Consider the following 23,718-nt stretch of genomic DNA (forward strand, 5'->3'; position numbering starts at 1 on the left):
CAGGAAAAACAGGATGTCTCTTTGACGAGTAAGGAGCATGAATATTCATGCTTGTGTAATTCAAATATAAATGGGGGCATAAAACCTGTGACGAGGTGAGGGTATGCGGTGTGTGGGGGGTAGAAGGGAGTGAAGGGGAGGACTGACCCGGAGAGTAATGGCTTTCTGATCAAAATGAAACGATTATTGGCAGCCATCAAGCTGGAGTCTTTCCTATTTCACCCAAACTTGTAATCTACGGAGGTCCCTCCGCTATAGCCTTAGTCAGAAGCTGATGTTCACCAAAGGCTGCAGAAAGCATGTTTTTATTTTATTTATTTTTTTATTATGTTATAGGGGTTACCACACAGTAGTACTTCATTAGTCTTTGATGTAGGCATGTTTTTAAAAGGGGGGTGAGGATGGGGCCTGGGACTTGTAGCAAGGACCAGAAACAGAAGTAACCACCACTGAAGAAATGCTGACGATCAAAGTGGCCATTTTCAAGTCCCTTTTCCATCACTGGCAGGCACAGAGACTCAAAACTCTCTATCGGCAGCTGACCAGTCTGTTGGAGGGAAACAGCCAGCTGTGGGGGTTATCACAGGTCCCTACAGGTCACTGGGCAGAGAAAGCAGGGTGCCCAGCCCTGCAGGACAACAGACATCTGTCCACCCACCATACAGCCACCGGCGTGGTCCTTCTAAGGAATAATTCTTACCTCTCCCCTGATCAAATCTCTGCCACGACTTCCCAGCATAACCAGAGTTAAATGCAGACTCTGCACCACAACCCCTATAACAAACCCCCCCCCCCACCCAGGTCAAGGCCCCATGTACTCCAAGTCCAGTGACATTTCTGCTCTCCATCATCCCAAGACTGCCCTCACCCATGGCCTGGGTGCTGGTTCTTCCTCCTGCTACAAGTGTTTTGACCCCAGATCTCTGAAGCATTATCTGCATCTCAAACCTCAATCCTCCATAAGGCTTTTCTTAATGACCCTGAACATGGCCATGTAATACTCTCAGTGACACCCGTTAGCCCCTGAAAGGATCTCAGTGGGACTTATTATCTGTTTTTTGCTCTAAAACGGTAGTTCTCAACTGGGGGTATTTTGCCCTCCAGAGGGCATTTGGCAATGTCTAAAGACATTTTGGGTTATCTCCCCTGCGAGAGGAGGAAGGAAAGATTCCTGGCATCTAGGGGGTAGAGGCCAGCAATGCTGTCAGACCTGCTATGATATAGAACAATCCCACAACCAAGAAGTGTCCAGCCAGGAACATCAACGGTGCTGTGGCTGAGTGACCCTGGAAGGGAACAGAAGCTCCTTGGGGCTGATACCAAGGACAGTCCCCTGTGACTTTAATACTACCTGACACACAGTAGGTGCTCAATCAACATTTGTAAGCCTACTAGGCTACTCTTGTTTCTGGGGTTCCCTGATAAGGACTGTGTGTGTCATTGCCAGACCATATATCAATAGCTGTGTTATTTGTAGCACATATATGTGTACAGTAATCATATCCATTTATGTTTACACATCTCCGCAGCAGCTAAGCACAGCATGCTATGCTCTGCTACTGGTTATTCTCAAATCATCTTTTTGATGTCATTACAAATTTGAGAGTTGAAAGATTTCTATCAGGCGAACATCTCAACAGGAAGTGCAGACCTTATGTTTGCATCTGAGCACCTAGCACCAAAACTGGGCAAACAAGGTAAATAGTGGCCCCTATAAAACGACGAGCCAACAAGGATTATTGGCTTGGGCTATGGATTATGGGGTGGGCCATGTGTGAAAAATGGGCTTCATCAGTGAGAATCAACGAGATCAGTGAGATCAACGGTGGTAGGTCTACGTCGTCTTAACGCAGCTAAGCAGGAACCGTTTACAGCACTTGCCTCCCCTGCGATGCTCTGGGTTAGCAGGGACCCCGGGAGGTGTTCTGGGTGAGACAGGAAGAAGAGCCACAGCTGTTGTACTTCTGCATTGGGTAGGTCAGGGCTGGTGCCACGGGCCACGGCAGCACTGTTTGTCATTGTCTAAGGCTGGCCACCTCATGGTCAAGAGTCAACAAATGGGCCTGCCCACCCTCTCTGCAATGCCTCCTTCACCTGTTCTGACTCCCGGCCAGGTGCATGCTCAGTTCTGTGATGAAGGTCAGGCAGTTGCTCCTGGAGGTCAGCCCCATCATGGACATTGCTTGACGGCAGCAAGAGACCAACGTGTCTTCTAGTCCACACATGTGGATGCCAGCTCACCCTCATGGGTTCTGCTTCATCTTTGCCTCCTCTAGTTCACATCCAGCTTCCCTCCCCACTGCCTGTGCACCAACTGCAGACCCCAGGATCAGTCACAGAGGCAACAACCCTCCACTGACTGTTTAACCGGATCCCACAACTGCATAGGGAAATCCAGACAATAATCCCAGCGGCTCTGCTTTTCTGATCAAATCCTGACTGAGACACTTGAGATGATGCTTTGGTGGCCTTTCCACATCTTCCGAATTCTGAGACATGCTCCATGTCAGCAAGGTTGCGACATAGTTGGGGCCAGGTCGATGGGATCTTATTAGAGGGATGGATTTTAGCATGTGGATACACTCAGCTTTGATTCCAGATAATTAGAAAAAGACTTAATAAATCAGATAAAGTGGTCATGCTGATGCCTATGGTTAGGGTTCTCTCCATCTTTTTAAATATCATTGGAATTGATTTTGATGAAACAGACCTGATGCATGGCTTTTTGGAGCATCTGATGATTTCGTCTCCCTTTATCAAAATCCCTTGTGCCACATCATTGCCCTCCCACTCAGTGTTGGGTGAGGAGACCTCGGATCAACAGGCACAGATGGCTTGCAATGTTTAATGACCATCCCCTGAGTGATTAAACTCACTGGGAACAGGAGTGGGGGGTAAGGTGGAGGCTCTGTGTGCCCCGATCCTCCACAACCGATCTTGATTCTGTGCCTGTAACTCTGTGCATTTAAATCTTTTGCCTTTGTCTTGATGACCTGCTCATGGAGTCCATTTTAATAAACATTTTGCTCAGTAACTCCTGCACCATTTTCCTGCTGATAAAATAGAACATGGCTGGCACGCTGTGTTCCAGGGCAGATCGCTCATCATTTGGCCTCTTATCCATTTTTCTTGAACTGCATTACAAAGATGACAGAATTAAATGACCTTAGCAGAATCTGACAGTTTATGAAGGCAAATTAGCCAGCATAGGGTCAGAAAGGACAAACCACCTAGGAATGGCTTTCAGCAGGTAAAGGCTTAGAGCTCAGACAAGTGGCTGACCCTGGCAGCCCAGGACTGGTGGCAGACGAGAGCCAGATCTAGAGACCAGTCTAATACAAAGGCTGGGGACAGCAGGGGTCGGCAGGTGGGCAGGGAGAAGGACAGAAGAAAACCTTCAGCTACAAGAAGACGGAAACCGATGATGCTGGTAGGCAGGGGCACGTCTCTATCTTGTAGCTCTCTTACACACACACCCTCATGTACACACACTTCAACACCAACCTACCTGAGCAGGCAATGAAAAGATGAGGACATCGGTCACCTGCCAAACTGGCCAGTGCTCATAAGCAACACTCCTCGGGCCGGATTCTCTCTGTGAACCAAGCTCCCATCTTTTACTGTCCTGCCACATCTGCAGGGCTTAGGGGTACCTGGGGCTTGAAGAACTTTAATAGCCTCCCAACTCAGATGGTGCAGTGATATTACACCTTTTAAAAGTATCTGGGACAGACTTTATTACTGGCCCCAATTTTTCCCGCCTCTGCTTCCGAGCCTGGCCCCAGCCCCATAAATGAACAGGGAACCGCCCCAGCCCAAGACTCTGAGCTTGGCTCTGGGACTGGCTCTGGAAGTGACAGCATGCCAGTTCTGAGTCGAAGCCTAGGAGATGTGAAGAGCTTGCCCTGGCTGGTCCATGGGTCTAAGGAGGAGGAGAGGCCAATGGAAGAGAGCCGCACCCCACCCCCCACCCGCTGAACCACACACCTGCGATGAGACACAGAGGGCCAGCTGCTGCCACCGGAAGTACGGCAGCCTGGTGGAGTCCGGCCAGACCTCCACCAACCTGCCCCCGCACAGTAATAACCAAGTCAGGGGGTGGTCACACAGGGAGAGCAAACTGTTGGAACACCAAAACCGTTTTACGAACAAAACCTACAAATCAGTCAGGTAGAGTGGATCTGTTCTATCTGAGGCAGGACGTAGGTCCCTGAGCCCCCTTGTCCCCCCTCCTTATGACAGCTTCTGAGGCACCTCCACAAACCACAGTCCGAAAGCAGTTACCGTAACGGAATGTGCCCTGGATTGGGAAATAGAAGTCCTGAGTTTGAATCCACTCTGTGTCACTCAACCCCCTTTGAGATTCAGTTCCTACCTGCGTGAGGAAAGAGGGAACAATGATGTTTGACACTAGTCAACCAGTCTCTGAGGTTGATTAGATAAGGATAAGCGCACACATCCAGGTACACGGATAGAAAGTATCATGGTCATCATCACCACCCCCGCCCACCGTAATCACCCACGTGGTGGGGAGACTTGCCAGAGCCATGCCTTCACCGTGACTGAAGCAAGAAGTACATGTGTTTGGGGGGTTGACAGAGGACAGGGCTAGTAGCTTTCAATAGTCCCTCCCAAGACCCCCAATGAACTTCAGATGAAAAGTGGGAAAACACATAATTTTTTTCTACAATTTGTTTTAAGTGTATGACAAATTACAGATACGGTGTTCTTATTGTTTTGTGTGTTTTCTTATGCTCAAGGCAACAAGAAAGATCTATAGGGTTTAGGCTTTGGTAGAGCAAGAGAGGCACACACAGATGAGGGACTCTCGGGAGTTGTTCTCTGATGTCAAGAGCCCATTTGTGGCAACAGGCACTGTAGCATAACACATGAGACCGGGGCTTGGGAAACACACCAGTCTGGGTGAGGCCTGGAGCTACTCACTGTACATCCCGGCTGGCAAGTCTTGTAATTTCTGTCCACCTCAGTTTCCTTATCTGAAAATGGTGGTTATATTACCTATGCATTGGATTATTGGAAGGATTAACTGACATTATATCTATAAGATGATTAGTGCAGTTTCTAAGAATCCAACACACAATTACCGTTGTAATTATCAATGGCTGAGGGACTGTTTTATGCCCATTATTCTGCCCTCAGAGGACCACTATAATTTCGGTGACATGACAGGCCTTCTAATTAAGAGCCTTGGCTTTGGTGATTGATGAATATATCTTAGCATCCTGCCTTGCTGCCACTCAGCTGCTTGGTGACCTGGCACATAGTGCAGAACCTCTTAGCCCCTGGAGTAGAAGCCAGGTCTTTGCCCTGGAGGACTTGACAGCCGGCCTTGCAGGGGGGATGCAGATGACCAAAACCACCACTAATGGGCAACATGAAAGCAATGCAAGCACAAGAGCTCCAGGAACAAAAAAGAGGGGGCAGCTAACGAGCAGCCAGGACATGTGTTGGAGAGGGTGGACATGAGACCAATGGACTGGCCTCCTGGCCCTTCTGTTGCTGGGAGCACAAACACTCCTCGCCAATCAACATGGGAAATGCCACCATTTGCCCAGCGTGACAAACACCATCAGAATAAACCTCATGCATTTTACAGCCATATTTCTCCAAGGCCCAGAGCCCTGCCAGTGGATTCTGGCCCCTCCAGAGTGTTTAGACCAAAGAGACCAACAGCATCATAGCTAAGGAGGAGGGCCACACTGAGCAATTGCCCATAGGCAGGGACCCATCCTGTTCTTTTGATGTTTGTAGTTAAGAAACATCCTGGACATGAATTAAAATCTACCAAATCATCAGCCAAAATCTGCCAGTGTTTATGGGCACACAGTGATTTAGGCAAGTGGTCTGTCTGCTCCTTTGAGGCTCCCCTTTTGAGTCTACGCTGAATGGCTATTTGAAGCTCCCTTGAGCTCTACACCTTCCCTGGACGCTGCTGGCCACACACATGCAAAGGAGGTCCTCCTCAGGCCTCTTGATCTGCAGAGGCAGTACCCTCTGGCAGGAAAAGGCATTTTATCAAAACCCTGTTGGGGGTGCCATGCATAATACATAATAGCGATGCTCTAGAAATTTTAAAATGTTCATGTGGCTGTTACTCAAGCTCTATTTTAAAGAGATAAATGTGGACAGAGTAGATGACCCAGGCTGTCTTCTCAATTGAGATTCTATTTGATTTGTAATGTGTAAGTGGAAAATTACATAGAAACACTGTGAATTCTACTGGGAGGTCTACTAATTTAGCATTAATTACCACTTCCCTTCCACATGGCATGGCCATTCACCAGTTAAATTTGTTTCCGGTCATCCTGGAAGGATAACCACAAGAATATCCCTCTACATCTGAGATGGTATCTGTCAGCACTTCTGCACCTTTTTGCCACATAAGGAAAGTTGGATGTAATTTACTTTAGCTAAAAAGGATTGATTTCTTTTTACAGTAACTGGGGAAAATAAAATGTTACTCAGTAAAAGCAAAGGGGGAGGCAGGATGGAAGGAAGACAAGGGTCACCAACCATGACAAACCGAGGCCCTCCTCGCAAAGAGTTTAGTGAGGCAAGAATAGAGTGTCTTCAAAGTCAGGCACGAGTTTGGGTATGACTTGGGGAGCTATGACAAGCACCAGTGGTGCCAGGTAAGAACGTGACCTAGTGAAAGAAGATTCTTCGGGCCTGGGTTGGTTAGTGTGTTCAATAGATTTGACAAAAGACAAAGGTCAAGACAAGGAGACAAGTGAGGAAGCTAGTGGACCTGACGAGATCCTGAAAGGATGAAGGCCTGGCAAAGAGTGGCCCTGCCTCCTGTCCCAGCAGCCTCACACAGTCCTTGCAGCGATGATCTGAGCCGATGGAGATAAAGAATCAAGGAAAAGCTCTTTTGCCTTCAGCCTTTCTGGTTTTAGTTACTGCTTATTCTACAACAGATATCCAATGCAAAACGTTATGAAGAATTCAGGTAGAAATTTTACATAGAAAATGGCACAAGAATGTATAGGTTGGCGTGAGTGAGGAAGATGTGCTGGGTCTACACTCTGGTCGCCAATGAGCTGACGGCGGAGGAGGGTGGGAGATGGAAATGGGAGACGCAGGAAAACACACGGTGGCTCCAACAAGGCCGATTAGACAGGACAGACTCGCTCCCAAAACAGTCTGTCAGGAGACCCTCTCGCTTCCTGTTTGCGTGCATCTGCATGCAGTGGGTCAGAGAGGGGAGGGCACTGGGACACACAGACCATGGTGGCCACCGTGACAGAAGAGAAGGTGTTCTCTGCTGCCCAGAACACCAAGAGGAAGAGAGGGTCTCTTCCCACAGATCCACACTTTATTAGCAGGGTAATTTGGGGCAACATACTCTTAGTTGTTTTAAGGTTTCTCATGTGTGAACTAGGGATGATGATAATACTTGGCCAAGTAGTGAGCATTAAATAAGAACATACCTGCCGGGCAGCCAACGAGGTCTGCAATATAGCAAGGCAGGTGAGTGTGTGAGCCTGAACAAAAGAATGCCACAGGGATAGCTGTAACACTGACTTTTAAGGAAGGAGGATTCACAGTCTTCTTCAAAAAACAACACACATTCCACATCAGCAAGTCTTATTTTTGGCTAACAAATCCATCTTCTTACTCATCGGTGACAAGGTAAAACATGGTGGCAGAAGGAATCTCGGGTTGGAGTCAAGCAAACACAGGCTTGAGGTCTAATTCACAGAGCACCTGTGTGGTATTGGACCAGTCACTTCCCTTCACCACATCACCTCAGGTCCTCTGAGAGCGATGCTCGTGGACAACAGTATGTTAACGTGCGCCAGATGCACAAGGGGCAGCACAGTCTTAAAGACACTTAACGTAGTATCTGTCCATGGCAAGGGGGTGGCAGCTACATTGTTTTTGGGGGGTCTCCTAGAATCCCCACATATAAACATATGTAATTAAATAGAAAAATTTTAAAAATACATAAATAATATTTACAACAAAACTAGGTGATAAGATACCATCCCCTCCCCCCAAACACCAAAATTCAAGCAGGTAAGGATAAACCATCAACAGCTACATGACTAGCCAGCTCCTGCTCCCAGGACAGAGCCTCCCACTGGAGAGAAACTCCCAAGAGAAAAACCAAAATTGAGCAAAACGGGAATAACAAAGATGAAAAAGTGAAAGATCCAAGTAACAATGGGGAAGGAAAATAATGGTAGGACATTTCAGACAGTAAGCTGTTTTTTTTTTTTTTGGTTTTTTTTTTTTTTTTTTTTTTTGGTTAACATTGCATGAATAGAAGAGGGAGTCCTGTGAAGTTAGAAAAAACTATCTTAACCAAGGCTTTTGGCAAAACTTCAGGAAAATGAGCAACAGAAAAGCACTGAGATCAAATTCTACCCAATATTACTATAAGAACAAGAGAAAAGGGAATAAAATAACATCTCCACAGATAATAAAAGCACACCAAGGAAAACAGCCTCAAGAATCAGATCACAACTGTAATACTTAATTTCTAAATGTGCAAAAGACACAAAGATATACTAGACATAAAGAAAACAAGAATAAATAAGAACAAAAAGAAATTCAGAAATGAGGTGACAGAACTTGAGAAAGTTTGAAATTTTTAGAAATGAAGTCTTAACTAGAAGGAACTTAAGAGTGAGTTAAAATGGGGTGCCTGGGTGGCTCAGTGGGTTAAAGCCTCTGCCTTCGGCTCAGGTCATGATCTCAGAGTCCTGAGATCATGGACTCACACATTGGACTCTACTCAGCAGGGAGCCTGCTTCCCCCCTCTCTCTCTGCCTGCCTCTCTGCCTACTTCTGATCTCTGTCTGTCAAATAAATAAATAAAATCTTTTAAAAAAGTGAATCAAAAGGATGATAATACCTTGAGATGAAGAAAATTTTACAAGGAAAAGATACATTTTTGAAGAAAAGCAAATAAGATGCAACATAATAAAATAGCAAGAGACTCTGAAAGGGGAAAGAAAACTTAGAACAAGGGAACATAATGGATACAAATAAAAAAATGCTTTGATAAAGGAAACTTTCCTAAAATATAAAAATTTAGAAACTTCATGTTAACACGTTGTTAAAAAAGAAACTACACATGTGAGAATAATGACCCAGAACTACCAATACCAAGACATATACTACCAAAATTTTGAAAGGGGGAAAAAAAACAAACTTCTGGGGTCCTATGAAATAAGAGAATGTAACTTACAAGAGAAAGAATACTGGATTATCAGAATGTATGGCAATGTTTTATGACAAAAGACAATTGAGGAACACACCTAGGTACGCAAGGAAAGAAAATAAAAGCCAAGCGTTTTATATCCATCAAAACTGGGTATCTAGGGATACTGGGTGGCTCAGTCAGTTAGGTGTCAGCCTTCAGGCGGGGTCAGTGGGGAGCCCGCTTCTCCTTCTGCCCTTCCCCTGCTTCTGCTCTTTCTCACTCTCCCTCTCAAATAAATAAATTCTTTAAAACAAACAACAACAAAAAACTGGATATCTATATCTCCTTTCTTCCACCTTAAGAATCTTCATTCTCAAGGGCATAGAAGATGCTAAATTTGAATATTTTGTAATCACTCATCTGCTCAATTCCACATTATACACACACTATTCTTAATACTGCCACCAATTATGATCACTAAAAAGACTTTAAAAAGTTTTGTGCACACGTTAGTTCAATTTTCCCTATACTTTATGCTTATGTCAAATCTGTATTATCAGCTAATAGTTATTTACATGCTATACGTTCTCTCATTTACTCCTCATTTAATGTGAACTCTTAGTTTTATATATTTAAAGTCTATCACCATCACTGTCAGTGGTTCTCGAGTCTCTTGGTTGCCTGAAACTCATTCTCTAGTTGATTCTCTAGGAAGAAAGGAGATATGGATGCCATAGGGAAGAAGTAAAACTCTGTAGTCCTGAATTGTAGACATTAGGTTAAATTTGTGAAGTATTTTAACTTTATTTATATTTAAATACATATTTAATTATAACGTATGTAAAGTCACTATGTGTAGAAAAAGACATGTAGATAGAAATATTTCCTAGCTCCACCATGGAAAAGATGCAGGAAAAAAGGGAGGCTTCTTGGAGAAATGGCTGCTTACTGGTCGAGAATAAGCAATGTATGAGATGAACATGGAACAAAGAAGGAAGAAGTCAGAGAACTAGAGTGAGAGCCAGAACAATCAGGAAACAAGCCAAGGAGGCTCCTATTGGCCAAAGGATGGGACAGTTTAAGCTTTAATAAGGGTAAGGTTTGCCAATGTTCACTAGCCTTCCGGTATGTTTCAGTCTAGTAGCACGTAAGGACATTAAAAAAAAAATAATAATTGGTCATTTTCTGAACATGACAAGAAAATAATTCACCGTCTTGAAAACTAGGTAAATAAAAGGAAAGCTGAGTATTTGAGTTGCTTTTCAAGTATGACTCTCAATGGGAAATCATATGCTGATAGTCATTTACTCTACATAAACTATTCCAGCTAATAGTAAAAGCCAAGATGAAATGACAGAATATTGCCAATATATGCCTCCCAACAGGTCCAGTATTGAATAACTGTACTTGGGAACATCAAAAAACTGTAAGACTAGATATCCTATTCCCCCTAATGAAAGAACCCAATACCACCTATAGTCTTGGCAAAAGGATCAAACTTGGGTTTGGTAAAGCCTGTATATCCAGCTGCCAATAAGCACGAACAGCACCATGAGTAGACAATTGCAAAATCTACACTCTGGGAAGGTAAGTCAAGCAATCTAGGTTCTTTAACAGATACATTGCATGACAAAGAAAGCAACAGCAAAGAGGGGTCTGTAGAGGGAGAGACAGAAAATTACCAACAGGAAAGACTAAACTATTATATCTGGGGTTGTGTGATACAGTAATAAAACTATAAAGAGACAATGAAGGGATTACTGTGAAACTCAAGATAGTGGCATCTTCAGAAGGAGGAAGGAACTCTGGTTGGGATGAGGGACACAGGTGGGGTTTCTGACTTGACTGTCAAAGTTCAAGTTCTTGACCTAGGTGGTAAGTTACAAAAATGTCCACCTTCCCATATTCACTAAGCTGAGTTCTTAAACTCTAGCATGCCTGGGAATCCTTTGAAGGGTCTGTTGAAACAGAGGCCCCACCTCCACAGTTTATGATTTAAAAGTCTACACAGAAGCTCAACCATGTGTATCTTTAGCAAGTTCTAAGACAATGCTAGTGTTACTAATCTGGAGACCACACTTCAGGAATCTTTGCAGTAACTATCCTTGTTTTGTCTATTTTTGTTTTTGTTTTTAGTCTGTGTCTTTTTTTCAATAAAAAGGTGAAATGGATGGATAGATGGACAGATGGACAGGCAGGTGGGCTCCGGGAGTGGGTGGAAAGAGAGGCAGACTGACAAACAGAACTAGGAAAAAAAAAATCATGCCCAGCCATGGGAAGATTGCCTTACCACTCATATGTTATACACCTGGTCCCTCTTTGCTCAATGATGTGCTATCCAGCGAATTCATAGGTTTGCTAGGTATCCCTCTGTAACCTCAGAAGCTTTCTCTCCCAGTCATTATCTGAGAGTTTCTCGATCCAAAAGAGACACCGGAATATAGTTGGAGCCCAGGTCAAAGACAACTTATAATGGTTTATTGATAAGGTTGGGCACTATTTTGTTTTTTTCCCCCTAGGAAAGATATTTTATGCACAAGGCTATCACCTCAGTATCTCTCTACAATCTGGAACTTTCTTATTAAAGACAAATTGGTTCTACTGGATCTTCTTTGAGAATTCCCTCCAGAAGACTGCTGTGGGACTATTTAGAAAAGATTAAACTTGGTTGCACAAATTACCAACTAAATATCTATAAGCTATTTCTTATCTTCTCAACACTTACCCTCAGACCAAAACAAAAACCAAAGTGCACTTCAGAACCAAGAACAAAAATGTGGTATGTGTTCAAATTTCAGAGGCTGAGCTTCAGACACTTAAGTTGGGGGAATGTTTCCTAGAAAGAAACAAAGTAAAAGCAGAAGTAGTAAATAAAGTAATAAGTGTCTTGAAATATAAAAGAGAGCGAAATTCCTAGAATTTTAAGAAAATCAAACCGTAGTTATGCAAATAGCAAAGGGCATTCACAGGAGTTATCTAGCCAATAAATTCAATTCCGCAAGTGTTTATGTGCCTGCTGCATGAAAGTACAAACATGAATAGAACATAATCCTTGCCCTCAGGACATTAAAATTGAAAAAGGAAGCTCTATCACATTTTTAACTCTAAGGTCGGGAAAAATGTGAGTGGTGATATGAGATACAAGAAGGTTTTGCTTGGGTAAAAAGAGAGAGATTTGATTTATTAGAGGCAAAACCACAGCTGGCCGGCCCCACTGATACAAGAGTCATCTATGAGTTCTATCCAGAATGTCCAGAGAAGGCTTCCTACAATTCACGTTCCTCATAGACTGCTGACTGACATTCAATGCATGTAGCTTCATACCTAGTGTCGCGAAGTGATTCCTACAGGGCCCATACACACTCTAATAACCTAGCTGCCTTCTAGGGTTTAGCACAGTCCTTCTTAGACTGGGGACCATGCACATATCCATAGACATGTGAATTTTCTATGGAACCACTGTTTATGTATTTCGTTTAAATAATAATCTAAAAGATATTCCTGGAGGCATAATCAGACCCTTGTACTCACAGTGGTCCCTGGGCCAACAGCGTGAGCATCAACCCGAAATTTGTTGGAAATGCCAAATCTTGGGCCCCACCCCAGTCCGTGTTTTACCAAGATCCTCAGGTGATTCATCTGCACATTAAAATGTAGAAGGCACTAAGTTATATAACCATCGTAGAACTGAGCAATGCCAGGGGCTTCCGTGTTCCTGTTTGTGTTTATAATTAAGTCGACACCATGTAGTGCCACGTTAATTACTGTCGGCTGCCAGAGGTGGAACTGATGTCTAAACGGTGCTTTCATACCAAACAAAGGATGAATAATGTCTCAGCACACTGTGAAATGGAAGGGTTCGTCGTCATCGTAACAGAGAGAACTGTGGGAAAATGAAGGCGTCAAAGGCCACGGCGGTTTTGAGTCAGGATGTCATTTCAGTAAAAATAACATCATCTGTCATGTCAGGTTCATGCTGTTACTTTGAAATTCTGAAGTTTTTCTTGCCTTTAATTTTTAAGTCTGTTCAGTTAAAACTTCATTTTCAAATTTTTGCTTTCTAAATGCATCTAGGCTATAAGCAAGTATATAATCAGTTTATACATGGCTTTATGGTTGCACATAGTTAAGTAACATTATAATAAAAATGGAACAGCACACCTACATTCACAAGACTGTTTTCCTTTAAAGGGAAATAGCTCTCATATTTAGTAAACATTGTAACGGTAAAAATAAAGGATAGGCAGCAGTTTTGACAGAATAAAGGAAAAAGCATGAAAACACAGGATACCTGGGAATCGCCAACAGCACCATCTAGAGAAGACTCTGAGAGGCCAAAGAAACATCTCTCCCATCTCACATATCTGTTTTGGATGGCGGAGGACATCGGCCTAGAAATAGCATTTTCAGGGCCCTGAAGTCAATGCCGTTCCTCCCACATCATTTTAAAACACTAAACAAATGTAAGATTAAAGGACATTCAATAGCTCCTAGAGAAACATCTAGATATAATAACAACAACAACAAAAATAGCAAATACTACTAGGCATTCTTCTGAGCATTTCACTTACATTAACTCATCTATCTCTATTAATAATCTATGACAAAGTCATTCCTTTGGTAGATTATAAAAAAGACCATACTTTTCATTCATAGACTCTGTTTCTACACTTTTGAACTGACTGGTGTTAATGACTTGCTTTCACCAATGGAAGGTGGTAGAAGTGGTGATGTGCCATTTCTGAGTCCAGGCTTCATGTGGCCTTGCATGCTTCCAGCACATTCTTAACTCTGTGTCTGCTATGCAAATAAATCCAGGCCTACTCATTCAATCTAAGAAAAAAATAAATGCACAATTTGATTTTCTTTCCTTGTGCAATTATGATCTTCTGTAATTTTTTTCTTAAGGGAAAAGTTGTTTGCTACTATGACAACTTTCCCTAAATTGTTGTAAATATAGAAATATATAAATTTGAGAAAGCAAGAAGGAGCTAGAAGTTAGCTTAATGATGGCTGCTGCTGGGAAAAAAGGAGACACGATGAAAAGGGATTGTTTTCCTCCTGTGCTTTCAAGAACTTGACTAAAATTGCATAAAAGGTATTTAGTTGCATAGATAAGCCAGGAAAACCATCAGTTTAAAAATCATGTCAAAGTGTTAAGGTTTTTGCTTTCCTTCCCAAGTCCTACTTAAATACAGCGCATGCCACATTTGACACTCACATATCCTCATACTGCAATCAGGAGATGTATTTTAAGATGATTCCTAGTGGTCAAGGACAGTGCTGGGACAGCTGGGATGCAGCTATGAGGGGGCCTCACTTATGGAGACACGAGTAGAACCACACAGGTGCCAAGAATGAACTATTTTCTAGGTCTTAAATAGTGGCACTATCAAATTCTAAAGATATTTTGTACATAGTGTGCCACCCTGAACAGCAAACCAAATCTTTGGTTCTTCTTCTGAAACTTACAGCAATCTTGTAGTCTGGATTTTCTAGAACACGTCCAATGTCTAGAAACTAGACTGTTCTGTTCCACTGTCAAATCTCCACTGCAATTTTGGCTGAGGGCTTCCTTGACTTTGTGACTTCATGAACAAGTAAATTTTTAGGGGAAGAAAATAGTGACTGAGGGACTGACACGAGATTGCCAACTTTCAGCCAATGAAGTTACTTTTAAAACAATAAAAAAGTTTTTAAAAGTTCACGGTATTTCTGCCACTGACATGGCTGCATCATCTTGAGTAAATTATTTAACCTCTCTAAGCCTCCATGCATTCAATTGTAAAATGGGGAGAGTAATAAACGTCTCCTCCTCCAGCTCGAGAGTATTTACACTAACATCTGACACTCTATGTGCTCAACAAAGATATCCAGGACTATTACAATGATTATCGCTGCCATCATTTTGAGAAAAAGTAATGGGGCCAATGACAATTAATGCTAGCCAGAGTCAAAGGCAAGAGGGCGTCCTCCCAAGACCAGTGGCAGAGCTGTCTTAATACATCTGGCCCAGTCTTTTACTAGGGCATCAACAGCTCCCAAGGAGAGCAACCCCAAACCTATTAAACCTTAGTCAACTGAAAGAAAGGGCCTCCAAAGAAAGAAAAAAATCAGTATTTCCCTCAGCACCCCAGATGTGATAGGGTGGGATCTGGATGTGCAGGTCAAATAACCAAGTCCAAGCCCAACTCCCAACCCAGTGGGGCCATCACTCTCTGTCCTTTGCCCATGTCTGCAGCCTTTTTGTGTCCATCTCCTGGGCCCTTGGTGCAAGCCGCGCACCTCACTGACTCAACTATGACATTATATTCCAGATAAAACCTCCATTAACTCTGCTCACATAAACCGCTGAAGCTCCTGTGTCTGCGTCCATCATGCACTCAACCATGGCGCTATTGTTAAATGTTTGAATTTATGCCATTTTCTTAGTTAAGGAGATTACAAATCCATCATACAAGTAGGCTGAGCATCATAACCGTCATGCGGAGTCCACACCCTCACATCCAACACACCACAAACAGTCAGCTGGATTTCCTGCCCATCTTTTTTTCTCCCCTAGGCATGTTTACATAGTTTTGGTTCATGAAAAAAACTTGGTTTCAAGTGTGCCATTGTCGCTGCCCTTTTCAATTACCTGAGCATTTTTCAAGTTACTTCACAGCCTTCAAAGATCATCATTGAATTGCTGTGTAACACTCTACCAAGGAAATGTTTTTAATTTACTTAAGCATGCCTCTCCTAAGGGACATGCCAAGCTTCCCCATTTTTGGCTATTATAAATAGAACTAAAATGAATAGCTTCCATGCATATGGATTTTTCCATATTCTGAAATATTTCCTAAAATGAGATGCCCGGAAATTACATTACTGGCTCAAAAGAAATGGGCCCTGGGATGGCTTTAGAGATATACTGTCAGATTGGTTTTGACAAAAATATGGATGTTTCTTGTGCCAAAGTACCTATTTGCATCTTAGCCATTTCCCAAGCAACTCATTCTGTCCACTCTTGCTTACACATCTCTTCACTCCCTCTTCCCTCTCTTCAACTCCCTGCTGTCTACACCACCGCCGCCTGTGGACAGTCTATCCTGGATATCTATCCTTGACAACCCTGATTGTCCACAGACACCCTGAACATCTTGCCTTGGTCCAGGGCTCTCTGAGTCATTCCTAACGTGTTCCTTGGGGGTCCCTTTTGCTCTTTAGGGAACTTTCCATGGATGGGATATTAAAATATGCCTAGAACTCAACAGACCAATGTGTTTTAAGTGCAAACATATTTGAAGTTCACAACAGTTTGATCTGTCCACCAGATAATGTGACAATCATATACTTCCTTAATGCTAAAATATTTTTTAAGACTAACGTACAAGAGGACCCATTTCATTACAGTTCTGATCTCGTTAAGAATCATTTGTTCTGTGTGTATTTTGGAACATATGACTGACGAATATTGATGTGGTCTGTAATGTGAAGTTTTTCTTAAAAAGTGATTTTTTTTAACATGCCTCCACTAAACTTAGTCTTCTGAGAGAAGAAACTACCATATTTTTCTCTGTAGGATTCACACTCAAAGATCTTGATAGAGATACAAAAGGGAAAAGATACAAAAGGGAAAAAGAAAAGAAGAGGGAGGAGGAGAAGGACACGAGAAGAAGCAAGGGAAGTAGGCGAAGCTGCAGGAGAAGGACAATCAAGAACTAGGGCTGTGAGCCTTTGGGAACTCTGCACTACCAGTAGGTGACTTCAGAGACCAGATCTAAGGTCATGATCAGGACTAAAGATATAACTAAATCTGCTATTCTGCACGTATTTCACCACGAACTCTTCCTTTATAGTCATGCAAGAGAGAGAGAGAGAGAGAGAGAGAGAGAGAGAGAGAGTGGCTTCTGAGAGCCAATTATACTGAATACTTTATCAGGACCTCCCCCTCACACCCCCTACTGGGGGAACTTTCTTCCGAGCAGACTATTGTTAACAAGACAGCAGAAGCATCTACACGTTCTTCTACTGATGTCGTGAACTAGCCCGGCAGATAGGCAACAGGCGCAATCCTTCCCCAAAACCCGGTATCTATATCTGAGAGCGCATTTAAATGTCTACAAACCAGCCATGTAAAGAAGACGCTATTACTGTCCTGGAAATAAGTCTTAACGGTGTGTGACTCCCTTCGCCCATGCCTAAGTTGAAAGCCTGGCGATGGAGGCCACCTCCTTGCTGTGTGACCCTGGTCCTTGAGCTTTCAGCTTCTCATCTGAAAAACAGGAGGTTGGCAAGAAGATCTGTGAGATGGGGATAATAACAGCCCTGATCTCATAGGCAGGGTTGCTGTGGGCTTAATGAGTTAATACATGCTCAAAACAATCACTAGTATATACTAAGTGCTCAGTAAACAGGGAAGGGTTATGGTCATTGTTATATAAGCCAACTGATGAAAAAAACGTGCCATTCTGAGTGGATGCACAGAGGTCCTGTATCTTTTCAAGTGTGTACACTGAGAAAGAAGTCCACATACACACTGCTCGGATATGAGGTTTCTTTGGCAGCCCCGCGAGTACCGGGGCTCTATGCATTATAGAAGTATGATAGCACAGGAAATAGGCATTTTCTGGAATAATTTACCTAAGAAGCAAGAAGGTAACACAAATGAAAGGAGAGTGTGGGGGTGCGATTTTATAGGGGACAAGGAAAGGGAAGCTCATCTTCTGTCTGAACGGCACAGTCACCAGTTAGTTCAAAGCAAATTACTGCTAATTAGGAATCGAGGCCCAATTTTACCGAATCTTCCAAATTTTCAAGATGAACTATAGAACTCTGTATTCTTAAGTAGTTTCTGGATCATTAAATGTTGCGAACTATTTCAGTTGTTTCTAAAAACTCTGTGCAGGTCAATCAAAATGTATTTGTGAGACAAATCTGGCCTGAACTGTGACAGTGTGTCTTCTTTAAGCTTGGGGAAAAACCACGTCCTTCAGCCAGTGTTCCCCAGCCCCATACCGTCCCAAGAATCAGTTCCCACTACGTTCCTGCCACATGGAGGTGTGAAGAGCGTCAGTGCTCTGCAAATCCCCACACACTGCCCTCGTGCGAGGCAGTCAACAGCAACTCCAGCAAGGGCCTGTTGTATACACGACTATTTACCCATCCTCAGGGGTCAGAGAAGAAGTAGGAGCGGGAGCTTCTGTCTCAGTCAAGAGGATAGACACGTGCAGGTGAAGCGACTGCCAGCGTTACGTCCTACATAACTGTTCAGTTGCGTGATGCCCATTTGAGGCACCAGAGGGCTTTGGGACAGGACAAGGGTCCTGAACCAGACCATGAGGCTAGGGGAGCCTGCAGAGAAGACCGAGGGGGACGTTCCAGGTAAAGAGTTGAAATGAGCGGCAGCCCAGCTGTCTCAGATAAATGCTGGAGAAGTTGATATGTTCTGGTTCGTTTTTAGAGTATGTTTTGTTTTGATTTGGTCAAGGAAGCGTATAAGCCACCCCAACACACTACTGCTGAGGGTCATAACAAACACTTGTGTTGGGGTTGTTGACTGTAACCCCAAACATTCCTGAGCCTCTGAACATGATGTGCTGCTTGGCTGGTGGCACCGGGCCACCAGCCCATAAGAAGCCACAGTCCGGTGAGGGAGGAGGCTGTACGGAGACACGGGGGCAGGCTTGGGGGTCACGGCCATGGAGGGCTGTGTCCAGGGAGAGGAGGTGCCTTCGTGCAGAAGCTGCCAGCTGGGCTGCATCTGGGGTGAGTAGGAGTCTGCCAGGCAGACGAGGGGGAGAAGGCGTGTTCCAGGTAGCAGCGGCAACACATGCCAAGGCGGAGAATGGTGAAAGCTAGTAGTTTATAGCAACAAAGACACCCGCCCTCATTTCCACCTCTTCATTCTTGGTCTGTTTCCTAATTACGGCCTTCCTGTGTCTCGGCAAGACAGGAATCTCTGAAGATCCTTAAAGATTCTTAAAACTTGCCCTAGCGTGCTGTTCATTCACGTGAAAAAGCAGCGAGGATGGAAACCCACCAACAACCAACGTAAAGAGCATGTCTGACGGTGCCCGTGTCCCGTGCTGATGTATTGAACTGCGTCTGTGCAGTCTGGGCAAAAAGATAGGGCTGTCAATAAAATCAGCTCTGACCTTATTTATTTGGGGATAGGGTATTCTCTGCTTGGCCTTCCAATACGTGGGGATAGGTTCATATATCAAGAATAGAAATTGAACAACAAAGCTCAGAGTTGGTTTTGATATGAGCTCAAGGTCATTGTATGTTTTTTTTGTTTACATCTCTAAGTGTTAAAAAGAATTTTTTTTTAAAGTTAGTACTTACTTTTGCTCAGAAAGGGAAAGTTATACTGGATATTTACCTTAAAGATACAGATGTAGTGAAAAGAAGGGCCATCTGTACCCCAGTGTTCATTGCAGCAATGGCCATGGTCGCCAAACTACAGAAAGAGCCAAGATGTCCTTCAATAGAGGAATAGATACAGAAGATTAGTCCATATATACAATGGAGTATTATGCAGCCATCAGAAAGGATGAATCCCCAACTTTTGTATCAACAAGGATGGGACTGGAGATTATGCTGAGTGAAATAAGTCAAGCAGAGAAAGTCAATTATCATATGGTTTCGTTTACTTGTGGAGCACAAGGAATAACACAGAGGACATTGGGAGAAGGAGAGGAGAAGGGATTTGGGGAAAAGTAGAGGGGGATATGAACCATGAGAGACTGTGGACTCTGAGAAACAAAACTGAGCATTTTGGAGGGGAGGAAGGTGGTGGGATGGGTGAGTTCCATGTTGGATATTAAGGAGGGCACATATTGGGAGCACTGGGTGTGATGCATAAAAAAATGAATCATGGAAAACTGAAAAAATAAAATAAAGTTTAAATATCAAAAAAAAAAGAAAGAAAGAAAGGAAAAATTAAAAAGGTATAAAGCTAAAGAGTTCAGCTTAGGATCACCATTGTCATGTTGCAAAAGGCCACGGCAAGGATATTCTAAGGGTACTAGGGGAGTAATTTTTAACATCCTGGCTCCATTACCCGCTGCATGGAGCAGTATTTTCACCCTTTCCTTCTCTTTCTGACTGGCTTCTGATGGCCCTCGAATCCCCAAGGGGAGAAAAGGAAGGAGACTGTAACAGCTTGCTCCAAAGATGGTCCCCAGTGGACCATGCCTCCTGCCCCACTTTGTCTGGGTTCTCCTGCATAACCAGTGGAAGGTTAATGCTGTAGTACTTCTAAGGCTAAATCAGAAGAATGTTTGTAGTGTCTGCCTTGATCTCCTGAGACTTTCAGCTTCAGAACCCAACCACCAGACCAGGAGAAGAAGCCCATGCCACATGGAGAGGACACATGCCAGCCCAGTGATGAGCCATCGTGGACATGTTCAGCTCAGTGAGTGTTTAGATGACTCCAGCCCTAGTTTCCATTTGAGAGCAAGAACATGAGACATCCCCCCACCCCAGCAAGGACAACTGAGTTAAATGCAGCCAACCCCTGTAAGAGCAACTTAATACACAGCAAGATAGAACCAGAAGACAGATATTAACAGAGAGGAAGGAAAATCTGAAATTAAACCAGACTTTTCTACCGGTAGCAACATGGCAAATAAGACTGAAATTTGTGGCCCAATTGAGCTTTTTGAATTTGAGTTTAGTTATTTATTATTCCTCCCCCCCACTCCCTAGTGATCACTTAAGGATAATCAAAGCATATGAGTGTGCATTTTCTGGGAAGAGATACAGAATTAACAAGCCTCATTTCATATGTCTATGTATTTTTCTTAATTGTCTTCAAAGTTTACTTTTTAGCCTAGAAAAACAAAAGCGAAATCTTCAGAAACAAAGCAAGATTAGTCTCCACCAACATTCTTCATGTATTAAAGTCAACAATCAAATACATTGATAAGGCAGTGTACCAGCCTTTCCTATCTTTCCATTTTTAACTCTGAAATGGGCATGACATTGGAAATGTAACAGTTTTTTCCATTTTCATGGCGATGGCATTTGTTTTTACATTAGATCCTTAGTAGCAAACTCTGGTGTGCCTTCTATGATAGGCTGGTGATTGGCAATTACCTGCCCCATCGGCACCCATTCCCTATGTGTTCCTTGTTAGTGCCCTCCACTTTGTTTGAAACCTTACAGGTCAGCTAAATACAGAGTGTTATCCTTGAAACTGAACACTAGTCTAGCCATTTAGAATTAAGAGCAAGACTGCAGGGGAGTTCTCACAAAACTTCTGCTATCCTGATAAAGGGAGAGAGCTATGGCCAACACCACTGCTTCACATCTCCCTTCTAAAGTATGGACATGATAAGGGCACCTGGGTGGTTCAGTGTGTTAAGATTTGACTCTTGATTTCGGCTCAGGTCATGATTTCAGGGTCATGTGATCAAGCCCTACATTGAGTTCCACGCTCAATGGAGAGTCTGCTAGAGATTCTGTCTTTTCCTCTCCCTCTGCCTCTTGCCCTGCTCATGCCCTCTCTCTCCCTCTCTCTAATAAATAAATAAATAAATCATTAAAATGTGGACATGATGCCGGCAGTCACAGAAACAGCCATTTTGCAACCATGAGGCAAAATGTGTAAGGATGAAGGCGAACATAGTAGGAAGAGCAAGGAAGAAAATACAAAAAAATCAGGATTGCTGGTAGAACTGCCAAAGAGCTGAACAAAGCCTTAACACTGCCTATCTCTAGATTTGTCACATGAGAAAAAAAAAAATACCCCAGTTATTAAAACCACCAGCGAGTGCTTGTATTACCTGCAACCAAATGCATTTCTGCTTGATAGAGCTAGATTACTCATTAAAACCTGACAAGTAAGATTGAGTTCAATTATACCCGTCCAAATATAATCTTTCTTCAGACTCTACTGTGGTCCCAACGGTCAATGAGGTACATTTTGCCCACTTCATGAACACTCATTTAGATAAATGACATTTCAGCACTGAGAACTTGTCCTTTATGAAGAGCCTGCCATGAAGAGCCAACGACTCAGACTGACGATCAAAATAACATCAGATAAAAGAGCATTAGACTTTCAAAGGCACAATGTAATGAGTGGAGTGACTTGTGGGAGGCCTTTTCTTTTCTTTTTTTTTTCTTTTTTTTTGGCGTGATTGTTGTGTAATAGCAATAATATTCCTGCCTTTGGAAAATACTTGCAGAAACAACTGTTGTGGTTATCAAACATCTCAGCTTTGCTTTAGCATTTAATCACCCACAAAACCCTATTTATTGTCTCTCTACTCCTCCATGGTTATCAGAATCCCATAATTAAGACATAATGAAAGTAAACAGTGTCACAGAAAACTAGATGTCTTCAAAAGGAGAGTAGTTAAGACAAGACAAATGTTCCTAAAGATAGCATCTGAGCCAAGGAGAATTGCTAAGACTCTGTTTGTGTGTGTGTTGGTGGCAATTAAAAAGAACCATCATCCAAGTGAAGTATTTAGGGAACAAATTGCCTCTTGATGGATAATAAATTAATCTGAGGAATTCATATTGAAATCAAATAAGCATGTCGGCACAGCAAGACCCCTACACCAACACACAAACCCCAGGAAAAGGAAGGCCGCTCATCGCTGAAAAGCTCAACTGAAGATGACTAATGGCTTATTAAGAGCTTGTCTTGTCTCCATGATTTATACCTAAGTTATTTCTGAAGTGCTTTGGTGTGCAAAAGATGGCAAGCAAAAATAGATGAAAGTCCATTCATAAAGTTGGAATGTAAATCCAGTACATGTATCGGGGAGGAACCAGACCCTGCAGCACTCACACTTAGATGTGAGATTCCTGGTAGCTAAGGCAAAAAGAGAAAGTGTTTGTTTTCTGTTGCTTCCACAGATAAAAGGAAGCATAGCTATTCAATTGGAGAGAAGCTTTGTCCTGGTCAGGAATTCAGTTGGTAATTTAGGGTACAAGAAATATTAAGGTTCATCACATCTCAATCACCTTTATCTTTCTTCATGGCACACAATTCATTGTTCCGTAGTTTTAGAATACAACTGTGTAGCACATACACACCTTTAGTGACTTCTTTGACGTCTATCATCCCAAATAGACTGTAAACCCCGTGAGGAGGGAGAGATTTTTTGTCTTCTTCCAGAGCCTGGCTCTGTCTCTGACCCATTTTTGATTTTTCAATCAATATTTATTGAATAAATGAATAAACGGTTTTGTCAAAGACAAAATTTGAAACCTGGAAATCCCCTTTCCCGAACCGCCACGTACAACACTTGTACCCATGCGTCAGGTGACACGTAAAGCCTGTCGCCTCAGCACTGTCTGCAGTGACCTCGGCAACAGTCAGAATGAGCCAGCCTAAATGTCCACCCGCAAGACAGCGGATTCATGTAATAGAATCTGATTTAAAATTTTAAATAAATAAACTGGAGCAATGTAGATGAAAAGAGGTTATGTGTAAAATAGGCTTACAGAGAATAAGGCTTAAAGAGGAACATGCACATGGGGCGCCTGGGTGGCTCAGTGGGTTGAGGCCTCTGCCTTCGGCTCGGGTCATGATGCCAGGG

The 23,718-nt window shown here is 43.1% G+C and overlaps 1 protein-coding gene and 1 long non-coding RNA gene across 9 annotated transcripts in view; both read right to left on the bottom strand.

Annotated features, from left to right (window-relative positions):
• The window catches only part of RGS6 (regulator of G protein signaling 6), a 550,737-nt gene that overhangs the window by 377,740 nt on the left and 149,279 nt on the right, over window positions 1-23,718 (bottom strand). The gene's annotated exons all lie outside the window — the stretch shown is intronic.
• LOC116591799 lies at window positions 11,341-19,571 on the bottom strand. The gene is made up of 3 exons (XR_004286166.1): window positions 17,286-19,571; window positions 12,707-13,628; window positions 11,341-12,011 (listed from the first exon to the last, which is right to left on the bottom strand). It is a non-coding gene; the product is annotated as an uncharacterized LOC116591799 (long non-coding RNA).

This window comes from Mustela erminea, chromosome 5 (assembly GCF_009829155.1).
Source record: "Mustela erminea isolate mMusErm1 chromosome 5, mMusErm1.Pri, whole genome shotgun sequence".
NCBI classification, from domain to species: domain Eukaryota; kingdom Metazoa; phylum Chordata; class Mammalia; order Carnivora; family Mustelidae; genus Mustela; species Mustela erminea.